At 39.3% G+C, this 12,487-nt stretch overlaps 1 protein-coding gene and 1 long non-coding RNA gene across 22 annotated transcripts in view; one reads left to right on the top strand and one right to left on the bottom strand.

The window, feature by feature from the left end:
• Positions 1-12,487, bottom strand: part of Fhit (fragile histidine triad diadenosine triphosphatase) — a 1,402,288-nt gene that overhangs the window by 179,970 nt on the left and 1,209,831 nt on the right. The gene's annotated exons all lie outside the window — the stretch shown is intronic.
• LOC134477863 (uncharacterized) overlaps positions 1-12,487 on the top strand; it is a 147,640-nt gene that overhangs the window by 12,416 nt on the left and 122,737 nt on the right. For all 4 annotated transcript variants that reach the window (XR_010050106.1, XR_010050105.1, XR_010050108.1 and 1 more), the window contains exon 3: positions 2,891-2,965. This is a non-coding gene — a long non-coding RNA (uncharacterized LOC134477863). The remainder of the gene's footprint in view (positions 1-2,890; positions 2,966-12,487) is intronic.

The following is a 12,487-nucleotide window of genomic DNA, read 5'->3' as shown; positions in this document are numbered from 1 at the left end:
GATTTCCCTGTTGCATTAGTCATGTTTTTGTGACAAGACAGATGGAATCCTAGATAGACCATTCCAGGATAAACAGTCTTCTATTCATGCAGGTGTGCAAAAGCTCAGAGGTTCTTTGTGAAATTTGTTTTTTCTGTTGCTGGGCAGGGGTTGTGTCTTAGTGATGTCTCCCATAAAACGACTTTCAAGAGACAGAGCAAATGTTTCAGGATTTGCCACAACTTCATTATATTAGCTGTCATTGTAGTCACTGGGTTTATAGTATTTTTCTTTTTACAAAAAAATTAAAAGTCTTCTTTCCGATGGAATTTCTTTCCTTTTCCTTGTCTCATTCTCCTTTTCTGCTTTCACAAGTTTTTTCAAACGCTATCTTCCCTGTATAGCCTTCAGGCTCTTCTGATTCTTCCTATGTATCTTGTTGACAGCTTTTTACCATAAAATATAAATAGTTACAATTCTATTAAGTTGGAAGTCTGAGATATTTAAGACTAGGTTTTTCTCCCGATTACTTTGCTCCCTCACACATATACCATGCTCTCGGGTTAGAGAATACATTGATTAAATGTTCTCTGTACAGACAGAAGGAAGGAAGGATATGTGCATAGATGGATGGATGGATGGATGGATGGATGGATGGATGGATAGATAGATGGATGGAAGGATGGATGGATAAACAAATGGATACATCAATAAATGGATAGATGTGTAGGTAAGTAAACAGAAGGATGGAGATATAGATGGGTGAAAAGATAAAAGGGAGGAAGGACAGGAAAAGAGTTAAATGGTGGACTACAGTGTCCTTGTATTCTTAAACTTTTTTCATCATATATTCTGATTATTTTGTTTATTCTTGTATTTTTCTTCGCTTGAAAGATCCTGTGCACACAGGATTTGGCCTCCAAAGACTCATCATGATCATATGGCACACATTTTTCTCCCCACTAAAAACTGATTTTTTTTTTTAACCAAACTGCAAGCTTGAAAGTTTTGTCTTTCAGTCTCATATAATTGCTTTTCTAAAACTCTCCAAATGTATTCAAGTTCTGGAAGGAAGAGCTTATACTAAAAACAACCAACACTGCAGGGACTGCCAGGGTGACACATTCCTGATTAGTGCTAACTTTAATAATTACCACTGTGAGATTCTCCCAAGAGACAAGAAAGCTAGCTTTTACTTACATAGCTCCCAACCTTCACAAATTAATTCCAGAATGTTCCTTTTACTAAACAGAATACTGAGAATGTGTAGTTTTTATATATCATATCAGAATATTCATCCACTGAGTTATCTCCTCTGGGCATCTTCCTTTTGGGTATATAATAAAAGATCTGGATGGAAACGAAACAGTGGTGGCATTTTTACTTGTTTTACTCATTTTGTGACAAATGCATGTTGCTTTATGACTTGCCATACACATAATTACAGTTCTTTAATTTATGGTTCAATAAAATGTATAATAACAAACATTTAGTGCTCTATGAATAAACATTCAAATGAAGCTTATAGTGGAGGTTACAAGTTACGAAGCAGCTCTGTGGCTTTCCAGAAATCTCCCCCACTACTTAATGAGTATCATTTCCATAATCTGTGTATTATGGCTTAAGCCTTCCTTTAGGAATATTTTACAAAGCAAAAATTTGTGAACTATTATCGGCCCAAAGGGGAAAAAAATGTTAAGGAGCTTAACAACTTGTCCTGTTATAGGGACAGGACAAGCTCTCATATCTCTCCAGAGACCAAAACACAGTAATTATGGTGATGGCACTTTCTAATTTTCTCTCTAGCTGGATGCAACACTGCTATGGATTTGCCTGTAAGACCTGGCTTACACAAAAGTGTTGAGAAACCCAGAAAGGTCAGCCGGGAAGGTCAAGCTATAGTAATTTCACTTAAGTACTATAAAAAAAGAGACCAGGAAACAGATCTATAATTCAGAGGATGCTAGAATATAGCAAAATGGACACTTGTGGATGGGGAAACAATTTGTTGAGTATCAAACAGACACTCTGAAGCAACTGAAAGAAGACAGAATCCTAAACTGAGCTTCTCATGGCTGATGTGTGCATTATTTTCAATGTGAGTCAGTTTTTAGGAAAATTACTTAATAGAGCTTGATGTCATTATCATTTTGAAAGGTTAATCTATTTCAAATAATTTTTGCAAATTGTGTTAGAAAATGAAGGTGCTTTTAAAAATAACTAAAGCATAATGATAAAGTTTTTTCTTTGTCCAACAGCAGTGACTGCACTGTTTAACTAGAAAGAAAAAAGTTGCTGGGGGAAAATCAGAAACAAAAATTCTTCACAGTACATCAAATCCAGAGATTTAGCCTCCGTAGAGCAGTGCTGAAATGTGTTGAAGTGATGGCTGTCATTTCATGACATGTAGCTTGCTTTATGGGTAGCTTGGCACAGTTCATTTAAACTTTGTCAGGAGGGCTTCATTTTGCATAGAAGTCTTTTTTTTAGTGTGAATAAAAATCTCCAGGCCTATATGCTACATATTAAGCCTGTGCTGTTATTTAAATAGGAAATTTTTAAGTAGGAAATTTAAGTTGGGCACACAGCTAAAAGTTCTAAAGTGAAGCTCTTTTCCTACCAATTTATGCATTTCCATGAGTAATTTGTACCTTGATTGGACTGTTATTGTAAAATCTTGCAAATGAATTTTTTTTAGCACAAATTGAATAATGCACATACCATTTGTCATGGTTTATGTCAGTGTCCCCCAGGCCTCATGTATTTACATTATGCATCTGTGATTGGTTTATTGTATAGTGCTTGGATTGATGACGTCAGTGCTATACCCACACAAGGGTGGAGCAAAGATGTGATGTAATGGCAGGAAGGAGGCATATTTATCATGCTGGGTTCTCCTTGTTGTTTGCAGCCACCATCAACTGTAGCCCCACCATGCCACTCTACCTTGGAACCAACTGAGTGTGGACTGAAGCCTCCAAACACTGTAAGAAATAAACCTTTCCTTTCCCAACTTGGTGCATCAGGTATTTTGTCTCAGTGACGAGTAAAAAGTAACTATGACAGAATTAGGTACTGGGGAATGGGGTCATCTGCTGTGACTATACCTGACCATGTTTTTCGAGACGCTTTGGAAATGGCTTGTGGGCAGAGTTTGGAAAGGTTCGGACATGTCACCTGGATGCATAGAGCTGGAGCCGCTTAGGCTATTCCATAGAGGAGATTCTGTTCAGAGCTGAGGAGACCAGAAGGCTGATAGAAAGCCTCATGGTAAAGACCAGGCTTGGGAGGTTTCTGCTGGGAAGGACTGCATTGGTTGTTGAACTCCCCATGATGTGTATTATGGGTTGGCAGAAAGTTTGTCTGTATTTTGCTCATGCCCAGAGATTTTGCCTGAGATTGAGACAAAGGGCAATGGACTGATTAATCTTGAAAAGGAAATTTCCAGGCAGTCAAATGTTGAGGCTGTGGCGTGGCTATTATTGGGGGCTTTAGCCAGCTTTATGTTGCAAATCAAGAGCAAAGAGCCCAGCAGGATAATTTATAATACTGTGAGTTTGGCCAGAAGGAAAATTCCAGGAAAGCTGTAGATTGTAAAGACAGAGTTGAGACTTTGATTGCTGAGGAGAAACAGAGAGATAAGAAAGATGGCCCTGGGGCATCCCAGGAAGCAGCAGGTTGCTACCCTTTGCAGCCTCAAAACTGAAAAAGGGAAAGAATTTGCTCAGAGGAGAAAGCTGCAGCACATCATGCTCCAGAATGGCGATGGAGGCCACGTGAGGTTCCACAGTGGCAGCAACATAGAGAAGATTTTCTTTACAATCAGGTTTACAGAACCCAGTGATCCAGGCTATTGATCCTTACAGCCAGGAGAGAAAAAAACCTGGCTACCGCTCCAGCTGGCAGCAAACCTTGGTGACATTCACATGGTGCTGATTTTAGGTGTAAGGAAAATGCACAAATTCTGAGGTAAGATGGCTTCCACCTCGATTGCAAAGGGCCTGGCTGGCCAAGCAGTGTGCCTCTGAGAGGGCAATTTGTAAAGATGTAAGGGTGAAGCCAAAGGTGTAGTGGAGACCCCAGTAGTTTGGAAAAAGCCAGAAACATGGGTAATCCAAGGAAAGCTGCAAGAAGTGATTAGAGAGGATTTAAGAAAAAAGCTGAAGGAGCTGAAATCCCTGGAAGTGCCACGGGGGTGGAATCACTGAAGCCTTTTGGACCTTGCAACCCGATTGCTTCAAAAGCTGAGCATGAAACTCTAGGACTTGCTTTGTTTCCAATGCTTTATATTCCCTTTTGTAACTTTTGGAATGGTAATGTTTATCTTGTGCCTTTGCATTTCAGAGATGTTTAACCTTGTTTCATTTGTACAGGGGTTACAGTTAAGAGTTTGCCATAGATCTTGGAGGAGACTTGGGACTCCAACTGTTCAGCAATGTTTGAAACTGTTAGGACTCTGGCAACTCTTGGAGATGGACTAAATGTCTTTTGCATAAAGGATGTACATGAGTCCTGGGGTCCAGGGATGGAATGTCATGGTTTATGTCAGTGGCCCTCAGGCCTCATGCATTTATATTATGCATCTGTGATTGGTTCATTGTCTAGAGCCTGGGTTGATGGTGTCAGTGCTACACTCACATAGAGGTGGAGCCAAGATGTGATGTAATGGCAAGAAGAAGTCTTATCTCTCTTGCCGATTTATCCTTGCTGTTTGCTGCCATGAACTGCAGTCCTGCCATGCCACCCTGTCTTGGAGCCAACTGAGTATGGACTGAAACCTCCAAAACCATAAGAAATAAACCTTCCCTTTCCCAACTTGATGCATCAGATATTTAATCTCAGTGATGAGTAAAAAGTAACTAAGACACTATTTCAATATGGCTTTTTCACATATGACTTCAATGAAACTACAACATTATACACAAATAGAATTTAGTGTGATCTGAATTTCATCATCCTTCTCCACTAGAACTTTTTTCTTATCCATTTTTCTCTTGGTACATATGCTTTATTTTTCATCATTCCTGAATGAGAAAGAATTAGGCATAATCATCTTCTAGAAGGTTACAGCTTTCTCCCAATTCAAATAAGTAGGCATTCATTTCAGAGACAAATATCTAAAGATAACATCTTCTGAAAGGGAATAAATTTCAACCTAAAGAGCCACTACCTCTTGTGGGTTGTAACTAATATGCTACAAAACCATATCTTATTTTTTTGTAGTATTGATGATTGAACTCACAATTTTGCACTTGCTAGGCAGGCACTTATGACACTGAGCTAAATCCCCATCCCAGTCATATCAGTTTTGAAATCATGATCTTGTAAAGATATCCCTATTCTATGTTCATTTCAATATGCATCACAACATCCATAAAACAGAAACAATCTTAAGTGTTGTCAGTAGATGGACAAAATTATAAAAATCTGTGGTATACATTCACAGTGGAATGTTATTTACCTTAGAAAAGGAGACCATCTGCTATTTTCTATAATAAAGATGAAACTGTCTGGGAACATGAGCTAAGTGGAATAAGCCAGGTACAAGAAAAAATATACTGTATAACTTTACTTATACATGGAATATGTAAGTCAAAATATACATAGAGGATGAAACAGTGATCACTAAATCAGGGTACAAATGGGGATATGGGGACACAAAATAACAAGAGGGAAAGATGATCAAGTTTAGAGAACTACTATGTATTTACACATGTAATGTTGAACACTTGGTTTATACAATCACATTTACTTAAAAACATAACACATATCACCTTCATGAGTGAGAATCTTTTCAAAATAGCCCTTGTGTAATATATAAGAAAATCCACTCCCAACGCATTCCCACAACCTACACGCACTGATCCAATAGCCTGAAACAGAACAAATAACTCTGGTTAGGCCACCAAGTCTCAGTTTTATAGAAACCTCTCAAATCACACCTGGATTTGGTTTGCAATGATGATACTGGGAGTACCCAGGGTACTGCACATCATCTCACCCTGGCTCCCACCTAAGATGCCAGGGAGATTTGTGGGGTCCTGTCTGGTGGCTTTAAGGTGCAAACTATGAACACTGCTAAGGCAATAGAAATAAAAAAGAAAACAGGCAGAAGAGAAAGCCTCGGAACCAAAGTTAATTTTTCTCATAACCTATTTGGTTGTTCAGTGAGTCGGAGTGATTCCATCAGCAGTTCTCAGAAAGTAATGATATGAGGGATTGATAATGTTTCTTTCTGTGGGTGATTTTGAGGATCGAATTGCTGAGATTTACGTCAACTAAACTTGTTTAACCGAGAATGGAGCCCTAGCTACCTTCAGTCTCTGTGATTCAGAGACCACCTGGTAAGGAAAGACACACAGCATTATGTCACCAGCTGGAACTCACTTTTCACAGAGGGACCTGCAATAGAGTCTTAAAGACAACCCCGGTGTGCCAAGAATCTGTCCATATGCTGGAATATTATGATGATGGAATTTATGAAGATAGAGACCTTTTAGGAACATTTGGTATGAATGTGTCCACGTGGAGTGGGTCAGAATGTTCTGTGCAGGAGCTGAGATATGGCAAAGCAATTATAATGATTTTTCTAAGTCCTTTAACCTTCAGAATTAACATTTGGCCAAGAAGACCATTTAAAGGCTGACCATATATTTCATATGTGACAAAATAATTGTGTCTTACAGGACACTGCTGAGCCCTGGCTATCGCTGATGTTGGCTTAAACCAACAATCAATTTTTAAAAACTTATAAACACAAAGCACGCCACAGGTAGACCCCTGTATGTGAAATATGTAAATCATGTTTTGATCCTGAGAAATGTTACCCTTTCACAGCATAATTACAGATATTGGAGGTCTTACAGGTAGCACAAGAATATCACATTCTCTGTGAGGATGCAGGTGCTAGGGTGAGATGGAACAGTAAGCATATGTTTTGCTTTAAGCCCAGTGACATGGAAGGCTCAGGTCTCTATAACCTAGGACATTTAATGACAATACACTGATTCTGCCACTCCACAGGATGGGCTCAGTTCCTCGTCTTGCCATTTAGGAGCTGGCGTCATCATCTAGCATCCCAAAGATAGATATTCCCTGTGTGTAAAATGGATCAATCTCAGGAGGTCGTGGTGAGGACTAATGGGCCGGTGCAGCACAGTGCTTAGAGTACGGCCTGAACTTGGTGTGCACTTGTGAGCTCACAGCTACCATTGCTCTGACACTAAGACCACTCATAGACAATACTCCTTCCTACTGTAACTGTTAACGTTGCTAGGTGACCACACAAAAACTTTCTGAAGAGTTTTTTAAAGAATCCCATAAAACTTCATAAAACACATCACTTTTACCTTTCTTTTAAGAAATTCATAATTTTTAAAGATAAATGATTCACTGGAGCCTAATTTATAAAACTGACAGAAGTAGAATCATTCTTCTAGGAGCGATATAAGATTCTATACACACATCCTGGCTCAAAAGAATTCTGCAGTTTCTGAGAATACAATTTGAAACCTTTTGTTTTTGACCCATTGAAGCCTGAAGCCGAAAACTTTCTTCTCTGGGAACTAGTCTTTAGGCAGTGAGACCTGGGGGATAAGAGTGTCACAGTCTCATTTAGAGCATTTGGATGGAGTCCTCATTCCAATACTCATGTTCTATGTGACTCTGAGAAAGCAGTTCAACACCTCAGAGCCTTGGGTACCACATTTATAACAAGCATAATAAAGTATCTCCTTCAAAAAAGGCTCTGAGAAGATTAGATACATGGAAATCTCCTAACATGGAACTGACGGCATCATCACAAATTTCACAATAAATAGGAACTTCTCCATTAGCTATTTTTACCCAGGTCCTTGTTTCTATGCTCTTCTCTAGTGAGGCTAAGAAAATTTCATCTACTCTCTCCACCTAAAAACGTCATCTTTATTCATTTATGTTTTCACTTTTTTGGACATGTATGTAACTGTGATCTCAGCTCCAGGGATCATGAGTAACACACAACAGGCACACAATAGACACATTTTAGATGAATGGATTAGGAGAGATCAGAAGGTATGGGAAGGGGAAGGAAGCATTTCTATTCAGTGTTCAAGAGTCTGCACAAAATCTGCTGGACTTAAAACTAAGAGGTAAAATTCCACAAAGTAATGGGAGAAACAGATTCAACAGTATGTATTTGCACGTGCACGTGCATGTGTGTGTGTAATAGTGTATGGCAATTGTTCCTAAACTGCCAACTGTCCTCAACAGGACTCTATTTTAGGGACACAAAAGAGGGGGTGTGGATCAAACAGACTTGATGAGAGCCACAGCATAAATCCAACCGGAATAACAAGGATACAGTATGGATGCTAATACCCTCATCTGCCTACCACCATTTTATATTCAGAAAATTGCTTTACATTATGATCAAGTTCTCTGCCTCCCTCAATTCTTTATGTTTCCATGCAAATGCCTCTAGGGATACTCTGTATTTTCTTTCATCCTATTTCATAGCATTCTGTTGTACCTACACAATTAAGAGTTGGGATTTTTAGCTGCACTTATGTCTGCCTTGAGTACCTAATGATGCTACAGACTCAGAGAGGCCCTGGAATGCCAGGTGGGCCAGGGTGGGGGAGGAGTGTGGCTCTGTAAGAGTCACAAGGGACAGGGGAGAAGCACAGATCACTCTGCACTGCTCTGAGGGAAAATATGCCCTTTTCTCTCCTGATCACAGTCTCAACCAAGTGCATGAGGTAGAGCGTTTGATAGGTGGTAAGGGCGCAGGATAGAACAGGTCAATGAACTACAAGGCATGGGGAGCTGGAAGGATGTCACTACGTGGTAAAGCTGTATTCCCTTTGAGGAGAGCTTATTCCCCCAGTGAATTAGGCTCTTCCCTCAACGGCCTGGCCCCATAATATAGCCAATAAAATTTCCTAAAGCCTGAGATCTGGATTCTGCCCATGATCTCTGTCTTATGACCCATGTATCCTGGCAATTTGGGAAGCTCCTGATAACTATTCATATTTCTACCCTCAGGGAAACTGGAGGTTGTTAAAAAGAAGGCCTCCAACCACCCTGTTTCAAGGCCATCTTTCTCCCGCGCCTCTCTGAGGCCTCCCTTCCTCTTGTGCTCTTAGTTTCAGCCCCTGGCCTCTTAGCCTGGCCCTTGGTATGTGGGTTTGCAAATTGTCTGCCTCTTTGGTTCTTAGGCAAACATGAGCCTTGAACCACTCTTTCCCAAGTTGAAATCCTTATCTTCTGCTTGCCTCATAAATTACCATTTTGCCCACAGTCCTATGCCCAAATTTGATGCCCAAACTCTGCTTGAGCCCAAGTCTCATTTTGACCCTCATAACCTGGTTGGGGATAAGAATTGTGACACTGATAGCCAAATATTCAACCAAGAATTGGGGTGAGGAGATCAAAGGAAATCATATTTATAAAACAGAAGAAAGGTTTTTCTTTGAACAAAACACCAGCCCCCTTCTTCCAGGATGGATAGTCCTTCAAAAACTGCTTCCCAATTTGCCAGGCAAGAAAAACAAGGGATTAAATGAATTTCAGTGCATCTTTGAGGGCACAAAGCTTTGCTCAGATTGTTTGCTTGATGTGGAAGCTCTTGAGTGAGGCAGGAAGGCAAGCAGAAAATGCAAATCAGGAGACTTGGGTTTGGAACCAGAAAAAGGCCAATGAGTATCAAGCATTTTCAGGTTGACAGAAGTCAAATATGTTTTTAAGCCTAGGATCAAAGAGAGAAGAGGCAGTTGGATGGGAAGCAGATGAAGACATCTTCAACTTCAAATAAGCTAGCATGGAAATTGGAGGAGGATTAATCACAGAGAGAGAACAGAAAGAATAGCAGCTTTATCTGAATTGCCTCTCTTCTCCCAGCCTTTCTCTACAAGTCTTGTGAGAAGGGCCGTTGGGAAATTTCACCTCAATTAACTATTGGCTTGAATGGAACTAAGAATAATACAGCTCTCCTTGGCTAATTACAAAGGTCATTTCATCAGAACCTGGATGAAGGCAGTGACGCTGTCCTAACAGCCCTGGTGTAAGCACCGTGTGATGCTCACAAGTACCAAGGCCAGATGAGAAATGGAAAAAAATAACACAGTTGGATCCGTCATGGAAATGCTTCTACAAGGGAAAACCAAAAACCATGAGGAATGTTTAAATTTTAAAAATGCATGACTGAAAAATATACATTGCCATTAATACCCATCAGGATATTCCCCCTCACTTTGAACCTGCTTATCTCATGGTTCATGCACTTTCTGAGAAGTTCTAGGAGTCTACTGTCACATATTTATAAGGTCTGACAAAAATACGTTGACTGCTGCTTCCAAGGACCACCCGACACAAAGGCAGGTCATGAAACATCACACTCCCTCATCCACTCACTAGACCTGTCAGTTTTGGTTCTTTCTCAAAGATGAAATGGCCACACAAGGAAAATGTTTTGAAATAATTCAGAACATTGAGACAGCCATGACAGCACAACGAAAGACACAAAACAAGGCTTACAGAACCCTTTCAGAAAATGGCAAGAATAGTGGGATAAGCATGTTCAACACGAGAAGGAATGCTTGAGGTCTTAATGACAGTGTGCCTTCTATTGTAATAATTTTTAGAATTGAAACACACATGGTATTTTTCAATTATCCCTCGTATTCTTCAACTTAACTCCTTAGTCATATATTTACCCTGGCTCAATGAAACTTACATATACCTGAAAAATGCAGGAAGATTTAGGAAGAAGATAACGGGAAAATTCAGCTCTACAGTTAGACTGTGTGTGATGGAACCCACATCCCACCCTTACTCTGTGTTATCTGTAGCTAATGCCTGACTTCTCAGGGCCTCAGGATCTCAGCTGTACCACAGGCGTAACACTTTATATATCTCATAGTATTTCTCATCTGAGAATAAAGAATAATTTTACCAATAATATTTCTTTTTCTTTATAAATTAATTTTTATTTTTATTTATTTTTTTTTTTGTCCTTTTTCTTTTTATCGGTTCCAAGGTTTGAACTCACGACTGCCTGCTTGCAAGGCAGGTGCTTATGCCGCTGAGCTAAATCTCCAGCCCCTCCCAATAATATTTCAATGCATCTTATTTTGAGATTATTGTATATTCATAGAAAGTTGTAAAAACAGTACTGAACAATCTCAGTACACCTTTCTTCTAGGTTCTGCCCTGCTACAACGAGTAGTATGTGTAACAACACTATGGTTTAACAACTTCTGGCACAATGTCACAGCCAGGACCTAGGTGCCCATGTGTGTGGTTAGCCCCAGGCATTTTATCTTATGTACAGATCACTAAGACCAACACTGCATCCACATGCAGGATGGATTCATTAGTGCAAAATTCACCTCTGCTGGTCTTTCATAAGCACACTCATACCATTTCCTCTTCATCCCTCAAAATCCTGAAATCAAATATCTGTTCTCCAGCACTGTAATTTGCTATATAAAGAAAGCTGTATAATGAAATTATTCTTTATTTCACCATTTGAAGTAGGACTTTGTCATTCAACATTAATGCTGTTGACATCCACTCCTGCTGTTGTACAATTTGTTGGTTTTTATTTCTGAGTAATATTCCACATTATAGATAAACCACAATTTATTTAACCATTCAGTTTTTGAAAGACTTCTGTGGGTCCTATTTCAGGCTCCTAAAAATGATGAACATTCATTCATATACAGCTTTTTGTGTGTAAGAAATTTTTCATTTTCTAGGGATAAAGGCCTAGGAATGTAATTTCTGGACCCTATAACAAATGTATGTCTGCTTTTTGAAAGAAATTGTCAAACAATGGCTATTCATATTTCCCTCAGAAAGATTCACCTCTTATCATTGCCAAAAGTGATGTCATTTTCTATCTGTTCTAATATGCATGGTGTTAACTCATTGTGGTCTTAATTTGCATTTCTCTAAAGGCTACTCCTGTTGAACACCTTTTCGTGTATTTAGTTATATCATTTTATCTTCCTCAATAGACTCCCTTCTTCTGTCTTTCATTACTTTCTAACTGAATTATTCCCTTCCTTTCTATCATACTTTTGAGAATATATTATATACTGTACAAGTCCTATATCAGTATCTTTTTAGTTTCAGTAATTTCTCTGTGGCCCTTTCAGCTACAAGTGATTTCTTCTTCCCCCAATTTCTTTATAGAGCTTGTACTTAGGACCTCTGCTCCCCTCAATCTTGGATTTCCACAGATGGCACTCCCTAGCACCTTACAATCTATGAGCAGAATCTATGTCTGATTTGACTGTTGCCTCTCAGGTCCTGGTAAGATGTGAGCACCTGTCTGACATCCTACTGATATCCACCAAGGAACTGAATCAACAACATCTGGATTTTCTTTCAGTTACTATAAGCTTTTGGTGAAAGCAAAAACATGGTTACCATGGAGACATAGATTTGGAATAGAAGTAAATAGAAGTAAGTCATTTAACAGGATAACTAAATAGGAATACACTATTTCAGATGTGGTAGTGAT

Source organism: Cavia porcellus, unplaced genomic scaffold, assembly GCF_034190915.1.
Source record: "Cavia porcellus strain 051 isolate PalLab524CR breed Dunkin Hartley unplaced genomic scaffold, mCavPor4.1 scaffold_10, whole genome shotgun sequence".
Taxonomy (NCBI): Eukaryota; Metazoa; Chordata; class Mammalia; order Rodentia; family Caviidae; genus Cavia; species Cavia porcellus.
This window is presented reverse-complemented; position numbering and strand designations above follow the sequence as displayed.